Below are 16166 nucleotides of genomic sequence, written 5' to 3'. Positions count from 1 at the left end.
AAGCAAGGCACTGCTTGCTGAAGTGTTCAAACTGCTGGGAAACAGCATGTACGGGAAGCTGATTGAAGCTTTGGAGCGGGAAACAAACGTGATTTACACCAAAGATGCGAAGGTGGTCGACAGAGCCTTGTGGAGCGTATATTTCTCTGATCTTGAAGAGGTCGGGCAGGCGTATGAGTTGGAAAGCCAGAAGCCTCGGGTCACAATCAGAAGGCCTTTTCAGGTTGGAATCACTGTCTACCAGCTGGCCAAGCTACGGATGTTGGAATTCTACTATGACTTTCTCGACAAGTATGTCGACAGAAGAGATTTTGAGCTGATCCAGATGGACATGGACAGCAACTACATTGCAATCTCCAGCGAGCGGCTCAAAGACATTGTCAGGCCAGAGCTGAAGCAAGAATTCAAGGCGGAAAACAATCAGTGGCTGGCTTGGGACAAGTGGAGCGGCTGCACCCCACGTCTGTTCAAACTTGAGTTCAAGGGCAGTCAGATGATCGCGCTCTGCTCGAAGTGCTATTATGCCGACGAAGGAGAAAGCGAAAAAAAGAAGTTTAGCACGAAGGGGATGTCAAAGAAGCAGAACGAGATCACATGGCAGCGTTTTAAGGAAGTGCTGGAAGGCAGCAAAGATATGGCAACCAACAGAGGTTTCAGGATGTGGGACGGGCAGATGCTCACTTACGAGCAGCAGAAGCTGGGGCTGAGCGCTTATTACGACAAGCGGTGGGTGCTGCCCAACGGGATACACACCGAACCAATCGAATTTCACATTTAGTTCACGTCAGCCAGAGGAAGAGTAGTGTTTGGAGGGACAACCAGCAGTTCTTCACGCACGAAGCCGCGCTTGGGACCGTCGCGCAGATAGCAGAGAACGGGTTGATCCTGTTTGGTGAAACACCTTTCAATGCTATAAACTTTCAAAGACCAGATTGGATCCGTGGCTCTTTTCACGCCCCCCTCAAGCTCGCCAGGCTGGTAGAGATAACGAACTTGGACAAGAGGGGGGAGTATTTTTTCGTTTTTCCCAACAGGCCTTGAATAAGATGTCGATGGCCGAGCATAAACAGATTTTTCTTTGATGGCAACGGCGGGTTTCTTGCCAATAAGGCTTGTGACCTCGTTGTTCAAAGCCGAAACAACTTCTCGAAGTCTTGTCACCCAGGCAGTGGACTGCTGGCCCTCAGGGAGTCGCATTTCCACGGCGTACTGGTGTCCGAACAACCGCTCAGCCAGGGTGTGGTTGAAATGTTCAACAATGGCCTGGTCGCAGTGAATGTCAACCCGCCCACGCCAGATATATGTTTTGTGCTTGTCCATCTCTTTTGTGACAGTGCCCATGCATTCGTGCCCAGGGTCAACCTGCAGCATTTCAGGCCATTTGAGAGGCCCGTGCTTGTAAATCTTCTGAAAGGCCTGGGCGACCTCATCAGAATTTTTCAGTCAGGGGTTCGACCTCTTTGTAGCGGCTGGCCATGTTGACAACGATCAGCGCGTATTTGAAAACTTTCTGCCCACGAGGTAGCTTGTCATGCGGCAGAAAAAGAAGGTCCGCCTGGTGGACCTTGTTGGGTGTGGGAACGTCAAATTTCGGCCGCGGAATTCGCTTCGGCGCAGGGAGGAATATCTGCCAGAGCGCTTGCCTGATCAGCCACTTTTTTGCGGTTTCTTCAGGTACCTTGGCAGCCTCGGCTAATTTTTTTATCACAGTGATTCCTTTCCAGTAGCCCCCAGGGCCGTAGTATATCTTTGCAAGTTTGGCGTGCATATAGGTAAGGCGTAAAAAAGTTTAGAGGAACCGGAAGGCTGCGTAGCCCAGAGCAAGCGCCCCGGCGCCCACGAACATGAGTTCACCATTTTTCTGCTGCTTGCTCGGCTGATAGAAATCTGAGAACTTCGGTGTTGGTGAAGTTCTGCTTGGCCTGCTCCTTTACTTGGGTGTTGGTCAAAATCCAGTCAAGAAGATGGGTGCGGTCACACATGTATTTGGCGTAAGCTGCTTGGTACGCCTCAAGAGCTCTGTCGTGGTGCTTTTTTTCTTCAAGCGCAGCTTTGTCGCCCTCGCCAGATAATTGCCACCGATAAAAGCTGTGGCGTTCAACACAGCCCCACCAACCATAATCGCAATGCTCGCCATGGTGCTATATTGCAGAGTCTTTCTTTCAAATCATAATTTCAGACGCTGGTGGGAAGGATTTTTTGGTCCTCCAGGTACTTTTTGAGCGCAATGCTGCCCGCCATGACGGCGGTGAACTTCACGTAATTCATCGGACTGCTGCTGGGATCAGAAGTGAAATTCTCTTTCACAACCTTTTTTGCGGCCCAGCCAATGTCCGCAGCTAATCCTGTGAGAGTTGCGGCTTCAATGACGGTCTTGACAAGCTTGTTGTCGGACATGGTGCGTTTGATATAAGGAAATAACGAAAGTTTAAAACAAAATTTATCTGTCTTTCCCGCAGATTTTTCTTCTTCTTCTTCTGATCTTCTTTTTTTATTCTTCTTATTTCTTCTTCTTTTATTCTTCTTATTTCTTTTTCTATTCTTCTTATTCTTCTCTTTTCTTCTTCTTCTGCGTCCTTATCAACAAATGGTTCTTTCAAAAGCTTGATGGTTGTATCAACAACCATGTTGGTGATTTTTGTATATAGAAACCAGACGCCAAAAACCACGGCTGAATTGAAGGCAAGTTTGAGAAAGTTAGCCCTGAACATGTTGAATATACTCCACTTGCAGAAGTTCGAATCATTTTTTTCAATCCCTTCAGCTGTGTCACGCTAGCAGGTTCTGTATCAACACGCGCGGGCTCAGGTGCGGGCTCAGGCGTTTTTTTGGCGAATGCAGCCTTGAGCTCTTCCCGTTTGTAATAAATCCCGAGCAGTGAAATGCATATGCTGCCAATAGCAATCCATTGGTTGGTGCTGAGGCCGCTGCTCTTTGGGCTTTCGCCTTCTATAGTCGGGGCTCGCTCGGGGCGGCTGGGGTAGCTTTCGTCTTGTTGTTTTCCGCAAGATAAGCCTCAGCCGCTTTCTTCTGTTCTTCCTGTGCCAGCTGCGTTCTTTCAGCAACCATTTTTCCAGCAGCCACACACTTGGGATATTTATGTGCTGCATTGCTGTTGTTGCAGTCGGAGTTGTCGCTTGCTGTGTGGCATCGACAGTAGGTGCTGCCTGGGTCTCGCCCTGCGTATGCGCCGTGACAGCAGGTGCACTCTCGGATTGTTCAGTGGACATTCTGAAACAAATTGTACTCTAAGCAAATGAAAAATGTTTAAGTAATAACATTTTTTGTCACCACTCCCCTCAGGAGTTAATGATGAGTGCTGACCAGTCATTTTGCAGTTGCTAAGCCAAGTACTTCATCAACGCCATCAAGTGGATAGCCGTATTTATCACGAGAAGGGTGGTTCTGCTCCGACAACTCCTCGACTAGTCGAGGCTGTGGACTAAAATCAATATGTTTCGTGGTGATCAGTGCCGCGTTGGCCACAGCAACAAACCGGCCACACTTCAAAGCGAGGTTGCCGACCAGATTGGAGAGCTCTTTGTTTATGATGTAGTCGTTTCTCAGTTCTTTTTGGTAAGCATCGATGTCTTTGATGTTAACGGACATTCCGACCGCTTTGGATACGAGAAAAATAAAGCTGTCGATCAGGCTTTCTGTTGTCTTTGAGCCCACGTACGTCTCGTAGCATTTGGTGAATTTCTCAACCTCTTTGTCGCTCAGGCGCTTCACCTGCTCGTGGGTTAACTGCACTCCGATGGCCTCTTTGGCTTTGCCTGTAGACACCAGCACAGCCAGCTGCTCGCGAAGAGCAGGAATGTCAGGTCCGGGGGTAGTTGGAACTAGGCCACCTGCTGCACCCGGCTCAGGCTCGGTTTGAAGGTTCATAACTTCTGCTAACGCAGCCTCTTCACCCATTGTTCAAGGCTATATAGAACTTTCATTTTTTTTATTCAAATAACTTTACCCCATAGGGGTGGCGAAGCGAGAACACAAGATAAGAGAACTTTCGCTCTTTCAGCTTTGAAACCAGACCTTAGTACTCATCTGGGGAGAGTTCGCCGGCGTAATCATCAAAGATGGCTTTCGTGGTCGTGGCCGACGGGGTGTAAAAGAGAACGATCGCCGCAACGTTCTCCCGGAAGGAAGATGTTATGCGGGTCAACTTCTGGGTCAGCACCCAAATGCTGATGCCCATATGTCGGGCAGAAAAGGCGAGATTCACCAGCTTGCCTGTACGCCCTTTCACATCTTTGGAGGCTGCGCAGTCATCTAGGATTATGAGTGTGTTGGCGCCCTCGAAAAGCCATCTCACGAGCTTCAACCACTTTTCCACGGCATGCTGATCGCAGACTATCACATCCATTCTTGGACCGTTTTTGCCAAGCCGGTGGTAGGTCTTGTTGTGCGTGAACGTTGGGCAGATGAACTTGAAGCAGAACTGGCTGTAGAGCTGGTCCACCACGAACCTTGATTTGCCTGAATTCGTCGGCCCCACAATGAGAGCGTTGAAGGGTATCTTACTTGGGTCCATATTAAAACTGTACAGATTCCAGCTGTCTTTCCATAAGGTTGAACTGGGAGTCGGAGATGACGAATACATGGCATTTTACGTTGCCTACGCCTTCGGCTTTCCACTCGGTTTCCAGCTGGACACCGTCTGTACTGTTCACAATCCGCGTGCTGCTGCCGTGCATTTCCTGGTCCGCCATGGAGCGCATATCAATCACAAGCCCGAACTTATCCTCGGTGTAAAATTTTGACGTATTCATGTGCTCGGTTTTATTTTTTCTCTTTCACAAACAAGTTGCGGGCCTCTTCCCACATGTCCTTGCCTTCGATGCTATTGTTGTAAAGCATGTTGGGCGTGCTGTTGACCGTGATGCTGACTTTTGTCAGATCCAGGAAGATGAATTTTTCTGAATCTCTGTCGCCCGCTGTATACAGCTCTACAAACAGGAGGAGGAGGGCTGTTAGTGACCTTCTTTGGGTGTTGACTTTGATGTTGATCCTCGTGTCACCATTTTTTTTGTAGGTGACCTCTTTTTCATGCATCACGTGGTCGTAAAGGAACTCTTTGCGCTGGAGTAAATGCTGTGTGCCTCGTCTGCCAGAGTCTTGCTGCGGATCATTTTGTACTCGAGCTGGATGTTTTTCAATTTGTGTTTCAGCTGGGTTGTGTCGGAGCCTTTGACTACGTGTATAGCTTCGGCAAGTTTTACATCGAACGTGAGGTCGTTGTAAAGGGCCTGGGGGTAGAAAACACCGTGGTCAGTTAAGATCTGATGGTCTAGCTTGATCTGGTATTTTTTTCCGTATACCTCGTTCAGCTTGTTTTCCGCGTGGACGCCCGAGGTTTTCTTGTCTCCCGCGTCTGAGCGGATCTTGCATAGATCCTCGTTCTGAATCCCTTTGAGAATCCTGTTGTCTCATTCTTCCTGCGAAAGAAAAAGGTCTTCAAAAGTTTTGTAGATGTCATACCCAACCGTGTCTTGCAGGATAGTGCCTGGAAACTTCACGACGAGCCTGTCAACGAGCGTCCGCGTGACGTTCTGGACAAGGAAGTTGTTGGCACCGCCTCCGGAAAGGTCGATGTCAAAGACAAGCACTAGCGAGCCCGGCACCAGAACCTCGTTCTCGTTCAGCTTGGGCACAGAAACATACAGCGTATCATGCATCACGTGGTCGTAAAGGAACTCTTTGCGCTGGAGTAAATGCTGTGTGCCTCGTCTGCCAGAGTCTTGCTGCAGATCATTTTGTACTCGAGCTGGATGTTTTTCAATTTGTGTTTCAGCTGGGTTGTGTCGGAGCCTTTGACTACGTGTATAGCTTCGGCAAGTTTTACATCGAACGTGAGGTCGTTGTAAAGGGCCTGGGGGTAGAAAACACTGTGGTCAGTTAAGATCTGATGGTCTAGCTTGATCTGGTATTTTTTTCTGTATACCTCGTTCAGCTTGTTTTCCGCATGGACACCCGAGGTTTTCTTGTCTCCCGCGTCTGAGCGGATCTTACATAGATCCTCGTTCTGAATCCCTTCGAGAATCCTGTTGTCTCATTCTTCCTGCGAAAGAAAAAGGTCTTCAAAAGTTTGGTAGATGTCATACCCAACCGTGTCTTGCAGGATAGTGCCTGGAAACTTCACGACCAGCCTGTCAACGAGCGCCCGCGTGATGTTCTGGACAAGGAAGTTGTTGGCACGCCCTCCGGAAAGGTCGATGTCAAAGACAAGCACTAGCGAGCCCGGCACCAGAACCTCGTTCTTGTTCAGCTTGGGCACAGAAACATACAGCGTATCATGCATCACGTGGTCGTAAAGGAACTCTTTGCGCTGGAGTAAATGCTGTGTGCCTCGTCTGCCAGAGTCTTGCTGCAGATCATTTTGTACTCGAGCTGGATGTTTTTCAATTTGTGTTTCAGCTGGGTTGTGTCGGAGCCTTTGACTACGTGTATAGCTTCGGCAAGTTTTACATCGAACGTGAGGTCGTTGTAAAGGGCCTGGGGGTAGAAAACACCGTGGTCAGTTAAGATCTGATGGTCTAGCTTGATCTGGTATTTTTTTCTGTATACCTCGTTCAGCTTGTTTTCCGCGTGGACACCCGAGGTTTTCTTGTCTCCCGCGTCTGAGCGGATCTTGCATAGATCCTCGTTCTGAATCCCTTCGAGAATCCTGTTGTCTCATTCTTCCTGCGAAAGAAAAAGGTCTTCAAAAGTTTTGTAGATGTCATACCCAACCGTGTCTTGCAGGATAGTGCCTGGAAACTTCACGACCAGCCTGTCAACGAGCGCCCGCGTGACATTCTGGACAAGGAAGTTGTTGGCACCGCCCCCGGAAAGGTCGATGTCAAAGACAAGCACTAGCGAGCCCGGCACCAGAACCTCGTTCTCGTTCAGCTTGGGCACAGAAACATACAGCGTATTGCCAGGGTTGGCTTCAGAGGGGGTAAAGGTGATTCTATTAACCTCACGCTTGGCCTGCATGGCGTGTAATGTCTTTTCGTTGTGCGAAGGGCAAAGGTTCTCTGGAACTGACATTGTATTAATACACCGCGATTATTTTCTAATTTAAAAAATAACAGGCTTGAATAATATCGCTATGTCGGAAGGTGAAGGAACAAGCTTTGAAAACCCTGCTTACGACCCATGGATGATGATGATGAAGGTAGAGATGCCAACGAAACGACTCCTTTCTTCCCAGAAAATGTATGTACGCCAAATGGTAAAGAAGAAATTCCAATGCAGACAATGCAGACTGAAAAAAGCGGGTTGCCTGCAACTTCTTATGCGGAAACCCCTTTCACCGGAGCTCAGACCCTGAGTGAACAAGCGTGGGTTGCTGCAAAAGATTTCTTCCCAGACATGAGCTCAAGCGAGCTTGAGGTTTCATACAGCTCGAAGGGGAAGCTCCAAGTCAAAATGTTTGGAGCTGGCAAAAAAACTTATGACCTGTTTACCAAAAACAAGAGAACAGGAAGAGATCAGATCAATCCAAACCTTTCGAAAGAAATAAAAACTCCTCTCAGGGATTCCAAATACGTGAAGGTTCGACAAACGGTATACGAAAAGCGGAGAGAGCTCAAAGAGAAGCAATACGAGGCTTCACAGAAAAAAAAATTAAAAATAAATGGATGAAATAAGAGAAGCCATGAGAAAGAAACAACAACAGATCGAAGATCTTGAAAATGAAGAAGGTTCACAAGAGGAAATTGAGAAACTGAAAAAAGAATTGGGAAGTCTTGAAACACAACATCAAAAGGAAAGAAGCACATATGAGGGAAGTGTTCAAGCGGTAGAAGATAGATCAACATTGGAGGAAGATATTCAGGTGCTAGAAGATTCACAAGCAGTGGATGTAGCAGAAAAAGAAACAGAAGATGCGCGCGACGCTCTCAAAGCGATAAATAAATGAAAAGAAGCCCTTGAGCAGAGAAGGAAGTTTGAATTCAGAAAGTTGTTGGATAATGAAGAAACAGACTTTACCCCCAAACAAAAACAAGAAGCAGGAAAAAAAATTTCAGATATTGATCAGGAAACAAATTAGTTAGCATCGGGCAGGCGAAGAGCCACCCTGTGGATATACTGCCCGAAATGCCATTATTATTATTATTATTATTAAAAGACTGAACGAGGAAGAAAAAGAGTTCCAAACAATACTTGGTGCGAGAAATGAATACGCGGAAAGAGAAATGAAACTTCTACAAATTGATAAAGAAGAACTGGAAAAGGCGCAGGAAAAAGACCTTGAGATTATGAACGATAAAGATGCGGCGCCTTTCGAAAAAGATGCAGCAGAAGAAAGAGTGGACTGGCATGACAGAGATTCGTCGAGTTAATGCCTGGCTTGAAGAAATCGGGAGAGATGCCACTCAGCTTGAAGATGGAGAGAAGACTCCTTAGGAAAGAGTGAAAGACTTCTTCAAAAAATATGGGGTGACACTAACATCAATAATTCTTGCTGCCGGGACGACAATCGGCGCTGTCATCGGGGTCCTCACCAGAGGTTTGAAAGCCACCAGTAAGGCTTTGGGAAATGGGCTAAAAGAGCTCAGCAAGAAACTCGCATCCATACATGTACTTCCTGGGCTCCTCGGGGCAATCGTAAGCTTTCTATTCAAAGCTGCGGGCCAAGTCGTCAGTTTTCTGGCAGAGCACACCTGGCTGCTTATTCTTGCCATGGTTGCCTTTTTGTTCAAACAATTTCTTAAGAAGCAGCATTAACTTTACCGCCAAGCCATGAACACCAAAGCCGATAATCCTACTACACCGACAATGACAGCTGTTTTGTTTATTTCATGTTGCGATGTTTTATCTGAAGCCTTGGGCTCAATTTTTTGTGCCGTTGGTGGCGCTTGTTGAGTTTCGGACGAAGCTGGTTTCCTTGACTCAGCTGTTCCTGCTTTATGTATCGGGTTGGAAGAATGGCTGTCGGGAGGGTTAATCTTTGATGGGCCACCTGCCATGATTTTGAGCCCAGCTTTTTTTGTCTGGGTTTACCTCATTGTTGACCCCAAGTTTCATCCCGGAGATGGCCTGTTTCAGCTTGTTGTTGTAACCGACCATGCTTGTGGTGTTGATTATCATTTGCGCGGGCATAAGCCAGGCCATGGGGGCTACAGCAAGATTGAACCTGACCTTCGCTTGATCCACCACGAGCTGGTACCTTTGCACGCTTTTGGCCAGGTCGGGCTGTGTGATCACGCTTTCCATCAGCACCAGGAACTCGCTTTGGGCTTCTTTTGCCCAGCCACCAGAACCGAGAATGCTGCTGCGGACGTTGACTTGCGCGCCCAGGATGCAGTAAACGAAAGCCTCGATTGACAGGTTGATTCTCGACAAGCCCACCTGCGTCAAACCTGATGCTGTGTTTGGCGCGAACCAGTCCGATTGGGTATCAGAAGCGGCCCCCAGCTCGATGTAATAAATCAAGTCCCCTTGAATAGCTTTAACGCCTTCATCGCTGAATTTGTTCCATTCCGGGTATTTATAGTCAGTTTTCGACGCGCCCGCACCGGATACATAGATGTAAACACTTCCCAGGCCATGGTTTACCCCGTGCATGAAGCGAAAATCGCTCGACGGATCTATACCAAACTCGTTGCTTAGCCTTTTGTATGAAGCAACGTCATAATGATTATTGAATTGGTTGAAAGGCGGGTCTCCGGGCAAAGCGCTCATGCTCTGAATACCTCCTAGCTGGAACAAAATGCGCCTGACCGTGAAATACACGTGGAAGATATAAAAAGCTCTTATCTGCGGTGGGAGATTCATCCTGCTGTCAAAGATTTCGCGAGAAATTCCGCAACCTTGTGTCGCGCAGAAAACCACAAAGTTGAGCTGCTGCAGCCAATATTTCATGTCAGGCCCTCCTAACCAGTGTTTTGATTCGGCTGCAGAAGTGTGCCTGAGTTTGGTTTCTTGAAATATTTCTCTGAATTTTGTTGTGAAATATTGGTCAGGCGTGACGTAGATTTGGATTGCATCGTTGAATATTTTCTTCAAGCTTGGTGCTTTGCCGTCGAAAGGTACCGCAGGGATGGGCAAGGAAACTTTTGAGCCAAGCGGCGACAATTGGTAAGGAAAACCCCTGCTGTGTCCCAAACCAAGCACTTGTTTCATTTCCTCGCTCCAATATTTTCTGTCTGAGCCGAAGATGCTTTGAAACGAGCCTTCGCTTTCTTTGAAAAACACCTCCGCAGTTGCTTTCTTTTTCTCGTCGATGCTTTCTTGCGAAACGAACCAGCTTTTGTCCGCTTTTGGAAAGTGGCTTAAAAACTTTTTCCAGGCCTTTTCCTTGGCGACTGCCGCTTCTATCACAAGCTCGGGATTTTTCCACACATTCAGCATTGTATTTGAACACAATTTTATTTGTTGAATATAAAAATGGTTGTTCTCACTATTGTCACGCAACAGAATGGAGGGACAATATCTTTTGAAGAACCGATACCGAAAGTGCATTTCATGAAACTCATATCTTGTAGTTTATTCAACAGCTGGCACACTTTGAAAAAAGAAGGTTTGGCCTCCTTGGGAGATAAAAACAAAGATATAGCTTTGTCACTTAGTAAATTACCCCCAGGACATTATAATTTAGAAAGCTTGGCAAAAGAAATAGACGGTCTGTTCGCAAAATATAAATATGACCTTGTAACAGAAATAAATCAACCTGTTGGCCAGCTTGTAATCAAAAATTTTGGGTTAAAACCGATTGAACTTGATCGCGATTTAGCCGGTTTTTTTAATATTAGGCGAAATTTGGGTTTTACAACATTCGTAAAAAGGCTTACAGCTCCAACAACATATTTTATTCATTGTAATTTGATCGACACAGAACGGAATCTGTTCAATGGCAAAAGGTCAGATGTATTAGCCCTGTTTGATGTGAAAGGGAAGCCTTATGAAAAGGTGAGCTACCAGGGTTCTCCACAACAGGTTTTGCAAGACTGCTCTACAGACGAGTTCATAAATAGCATCACTATTAGCGTCAAAGATGAAAATGTCGAACTCTTTGATTTCAAGGGCTTCCCTCTTCTTTTTGAATTAGAGTTAAATTAAATTTCTATATATACGCAATGTCTTCAGCAAATCTGTTACCTCCAAGAGCGCCGCCTAAGTAAAATTGAAAAAGAAATATCTGCTGAGGTTGAGCATTACAGGCTTGTGTTGAAAAAATATAAAAAAGCCCGGAAAGCGATTCACTATTCCGTGGTTAGCCTTGGCGCCATAACGGCAGCTCTGTCTTCTGGGGCTGTTGCAACATCACTCACAGGTGTTGGAATTGTTATCGGCGCACCTGTTGCCGGGATAGCAGCTTTATCTGGCGCAGTTTCCACTGGCCTGTCCGCTGTCAACAAGAAGCTTGAACGCAAAGTTAATAAGCACTCGAGAATCCATTCTCTGGCTATTGCAAAACGTGACTCGATAAACTGCTCTGTCTCACAAACTCTGAATGATAATCGGGTTTCTGACACGGAGTTTCAACTGATCACACGTGAAATGCAGAAATATCGCCAACTTAAAGAGACTTTACGCTCAAACTTTGCGCAAATACAAACAAATCCAATCCAGCCAGATACTGAAAAAATAAGAAACCAGGTTCAGGACCAGGTTCGGGAAGAATATAGAAAAAAACTTGCGGATTAAAGCAGAAATTCGAACTAAATTTTGAGTGAAAAAACACAAAACTATCTCTTAGTCTTATAAAAAACAGATTGCGTTACACCGTGTTACCTTCACGCGTGACGTTTCGTGACTGGGTTACGTTACTGTCACGCGTGACGTTTCGTGACAGGTCACACAAAAAAGCAAAAGCCCTGTCGTGGGGTGCTCGTTGGCTGTTCTTGCCTAGCCCCGGCTAGGACTTTTCCCGCCGCTGACAAGGTGGCTGTCGCCTGTTTTACCTCCAGACGAGGTTTGAGGTCTCAAGGGACCTCTGAGCACCCCCCAGTCTCCACTTGGCCGGGGCGGGTTCACCCGGGGTTGTCACCGTTGATGGTCTCACCCCATACCCCTGACAAGCGCCTGTACGTGCTGTATTAGGAATCATAGGTGGCCACCCTCACATCCAAAAGCACCTTCATTTGCTCGCTGATAAATAGTATAATTCTTCAAGCTATATACATTGATCCCTTTGCCTCCCCTTTCACTTGTGGTGTAGCTTCTCTGTCCTTTTCCTAAATTTTGCAGTATACACACATACGCATGCGCTTTTGGGTGGCGAGATGATGTCATGCTTGAGCTATATTTAGAGCTTGGCTGAATAAATTATATCCCAACAGTATTTCTGAAGGCCAAAATGCTTGTGCTTTTCCACGCTATTTGCTTTATTTTCACGGAACTTTCTACACCCGTTTGGCAGAAAGAGGTCAGACAGATAACATATCAAGTCGTTGAAGCCATGCGAGAAGCAGAGGAAACTTAAACAGGCTCGATTGAGTCCCTTGTTCAAGGAATATTTCATGTTACGATCGATCGAACGTTGCGATCAAATCTTGCTATTTTCTCGTTTCCTCCATCTTGCTTCACTTCAGCAGCTTCTGTGGTGAAAAAATAACTTACAGCACGCTGACTGAGCGTATTTTTTTTGTAAATTCTGTTCTGGTTCGTTTTTTTCGGCCCAAACAAAAAAATCTTGAGTTGTCCTCCATGTTTTTCAGTACTGTTCGTCCAAGGGTCCTGGGGAATATTTGGTTCCAGTCTTTCTGAGAAAAAATCTCACGCAACTCGCAGATTTCAAAACAAAACTTTTGCTTCGAACGAAGGTTAGTCGCCACCTTTTTTCGCTAACGCTCCCTGCCAAAAAGGAACCACTCGTGCCAATCATAGGTCCAGGAGCATACTTTTAAAAAATTATTGTACTCTGGGCTGTTTTCTATGAGAGGTATTAACTCCATCGGCGGGCTTAGCGATGCTTTATGAAGAGTTCCTTCCCTTTTGAAACAGGGGAAACAACAGCCCTCGAAACGGCAGTTCGCATATTCAAAACAAATTATCGTTGGCACAATCTGCTGCATGCATTGGCAGAAAGGCAGTTTTGAAATATGCTCGTGGACCTTGTCCCAGCCCATTTCCTTTTTTTGCCTCCTTTTTATTGCGAGATACTCCTTGTAAATTATCTCACGAAGCTCTGGAGGGAGGTTTTGAATGGCCTCGGAAAGTCCGCAGCTTTCTTTCCGGCTCCGCATCAGCCACGCGCACTTGTTTGTTGCTCGAGACATCGCGGCTCGGGCGGTATAACAGCGGGCTCACTTGTTTCCAATAGACCATTTTACAGTTGTCTGCTCAATGACCTGGCCTTTGTATGGCAGCGAGGCTAGAGTTGACCTTGTTTTGATAGACCTCACTGCTTTTGTTGTGTAAAACAAGTTGTTCTGATGCTAACTAGGTGCATTTACATGACAAAAGCAGTGAAGTCTGTATCAAAACAAGGTCAACTCTAGCCTCGCTGCCATACAAAGGCCAGGTCACTGAGCAGACAACTGTAAAATGGTCTATTGTGCTCCTCCCTCCCTCCCCGTTGTTGTAAGTAGTATATAGGGGGTCAGACAAATACTGTTTCAAAGAGGAAGAAGTATTTCCTCGTTTTACAGCCCCCTGGTTCAACCGAACCAAGCTTCTGAGGTTTGGACTTAAAGCTGGGGGCTGTAAAACAAGGAAATACTTCTTCCTCTGCGAAACAGTATTTGTCTGACCCCCTATATACTACTCTGTATAGTTTACTTTTTACATTTTTAAACTGTGATTGGCTGACAGCAGCCAATTTATCCTAATTTTTAATTTGCACTGCAGTGCAAATTAATTGGAAATTAACAGGCACGCTTTTGGGACTTTCTCAGCCACGTTACATCATGCCTATGCCCTGTCACCTACGACAGAAGCCTTTAATGAGGAATATGCCAACTTACGCTCTATATTCTCCCAATTTGATTATCAAATTGGCCTCATAAATTCCACAATTAATATGTTTATTCAAAATATTGCAACTAAACCAGAAAAGAAAACTGATGTCAACGCAATCAGAATAGTTCTTTCCTTCAAAGATCAGAGCTAATGCAGTCCAATGGCAATTACATGATCTCAGCAGTAAGATTGCTGTCACTTTACAGCCTATTTTTGTGAGCAAAAAATTGGAGCAAGATCATAATTAAGCTGAAAGAAATTACTCCAAGTATTGTAAGTCAGCATTGCATTGTTTGTAAATTTGCATGTGATCTGTGTGATGCAGATTATGTTGGCTATAGAGCCCGACACCTTTGTCAACGCATTGCTAAATACAACTATTTGGCTATCGGTAAACATATTTTAGATGTGAACGATGACAAAAACCTTCTTAATGAGGGCCAATTTTGTGTTCTCAAGAAGTGCCACAGGAAATTTGACTGCCTCGTTTACGAAATGCTATTCATCAAAGAATTGAGATCTAGCCTTAACACTCAGAGTGACTCCATCAGTGCTTAACTCTTTGTTTAGCTTGTAGCATATTTTTATATTACTTTTCTTTTTAATGAACTGTTTTTCTTGTACTTATAGAATATTCATACTGTTTTTTTTCATTGATAATGTCTGAGCATGTTAAAACATCATACTCCTGATATTTGCAAATTCTTTCAAATTGCACTCCCCTAAAGGTTTGTGCAATTTTGTGAGAATTTTCAAATATCTCTGGTAGTGTAAATCCTTAATTGCACTTGCATTCATACACTTGCCTATACTAACATTGCTGACTCAAATGGCAAATTCTTCCAGCCAGCATTATGCCTTTTGCAGTTGTCAGTTACTGTTTTGTCCTTTAGCAGGCAGCAATTTAAGTGCCTAGCAGTTACTCTATATGTAGGTGGTTTAGCTTTTTTTAAAAGAGTACACTGTTCCTGTGTTCTTAGCATTAGTGCATGTTCATTGAATTTGCCATCCATATATTTTCTTGCATTTAAGTCATCAGGTTAAAAACAGTGTTGAATATTGGTGACATATCACAACTGAAAAAGTTCACTTAATCAATTGCTTTTACAAATTTTGATGGCAGTTAAAAAGTTGATCAATTAAACCCTCAGGAAAGACTCCACCCTGAGGTCCACCCCTTACCTTTTTATGTACATTTTGACAAAAAAAGGAGGTACCCCTTTGGTATACCTATTATTGAAAAAGTACTCCTTTTACATACCTACTTACAAACACTATTACTGCTGTAACTAACCCATCTTATAACTAAATCTCCAAAAATGGAAGTCTTCTTATCAGTTTTCATGTAGTGCTTAATAAATTAAATGATACAGCCATAAGGTGCATTTGTACGAAATATTTAAATTAGAGGCCCTTTAAAATACCTAAATGACAGATTTCCCTACCCTTTCATACACCTCAACTCATGAAGTTCCTACCCTTTCGGGCGGAGCTTCCCTGTATAGGCCATTATAGGGAGTAACACCGTCCCAGGGAACCAAACCAATAGAACAGGGAAGCACCCAATCCATTTAAAATGTCTACTAAAATTTCCACATTTAAAATGTCTATTAATTAAATGGTAAATCCCAATGCGGCAAGTTAGCCATAAATAATAGCAGAGCTGAGCCATCAAGCAGAGCACCATACCCATACAGGAAAGTAAAGGAAACCCATGCATTCATTTTCTCGTGGCTATCGTGGCTAGTGGTATTGCTCTTAGGCGATACCGCTAGGGTACTGCCGACGGCGGAGTCACGCAAGAAGGTGGCCATACTCCAGCTAGTAGGTTGACAGCAACATGCATCCTTGTTTTATAGGATACTTTGATATTGGACATCCATGTTATGGTCAATTGACCTGTCAAAACAAGGTATCCACTGACCAGTACCACGTGACCATATCATGGGCTCAAGTTTAGAGCTCATCAACATCACATGGTTTTTAAAGTTGACGCTGACCAAGTGCTAGTTTTGAGTTGGATTGCGGGCTCACGCAGGTTAACTTGTTGTAAATAGTTGTTTGGAGGCTGGCTAAAGTTAACCCAGGATTAAAAGTATTTAGTAATTTTTTCTTGTACACAAAAATTTTTCACTGCTTTTGTTTTGTGCAACTTGAGATTATTCAAACTCAAAGCAGAAGGCCAAACAATATACAGAAAACCTCAACGGAAAGTTACAAAACTCAAATCAAAATTCTCGCTTATCCTGGGTTATCTTTATTGAGCTTTGAGC

At 45.0% G+C, this 16166-nt stretch overlaps 1 protein-coding gene across 1 annotated transcript in view; it reads right to left on the bottom strand.

The window, feature by feature from the left end:
- The window catches only part of LOC145487501 (molybdenum cofactor sulfurase-like), a 111211-nt gene that overhangs the window by 66098 nt on the left and 28947 nt on the right, over positions 1–16166 (bottom strand). The gene's annotated exons all lie outside the window — the stretch shown is intronic.

The sequence above is a fragment of the Orbicella franksi genome, chromosome 5 (genome assembly GCF_964199315.1).
Source record: "Orbicella franksi chromosome 5, jaOrbFran1.1, whole genome shotgun sequence".
NCBI classification, from domain to species: domain Eukaryota; kingdom Metazoa; phylum Cnidaria; class Anthozoa; order Scleractinia; family Merulinidae; genus Orbicella; species Orbicella franksi.
This window is presented reverse-complemented; position numbering and strand designations above follow the sequence as displayed.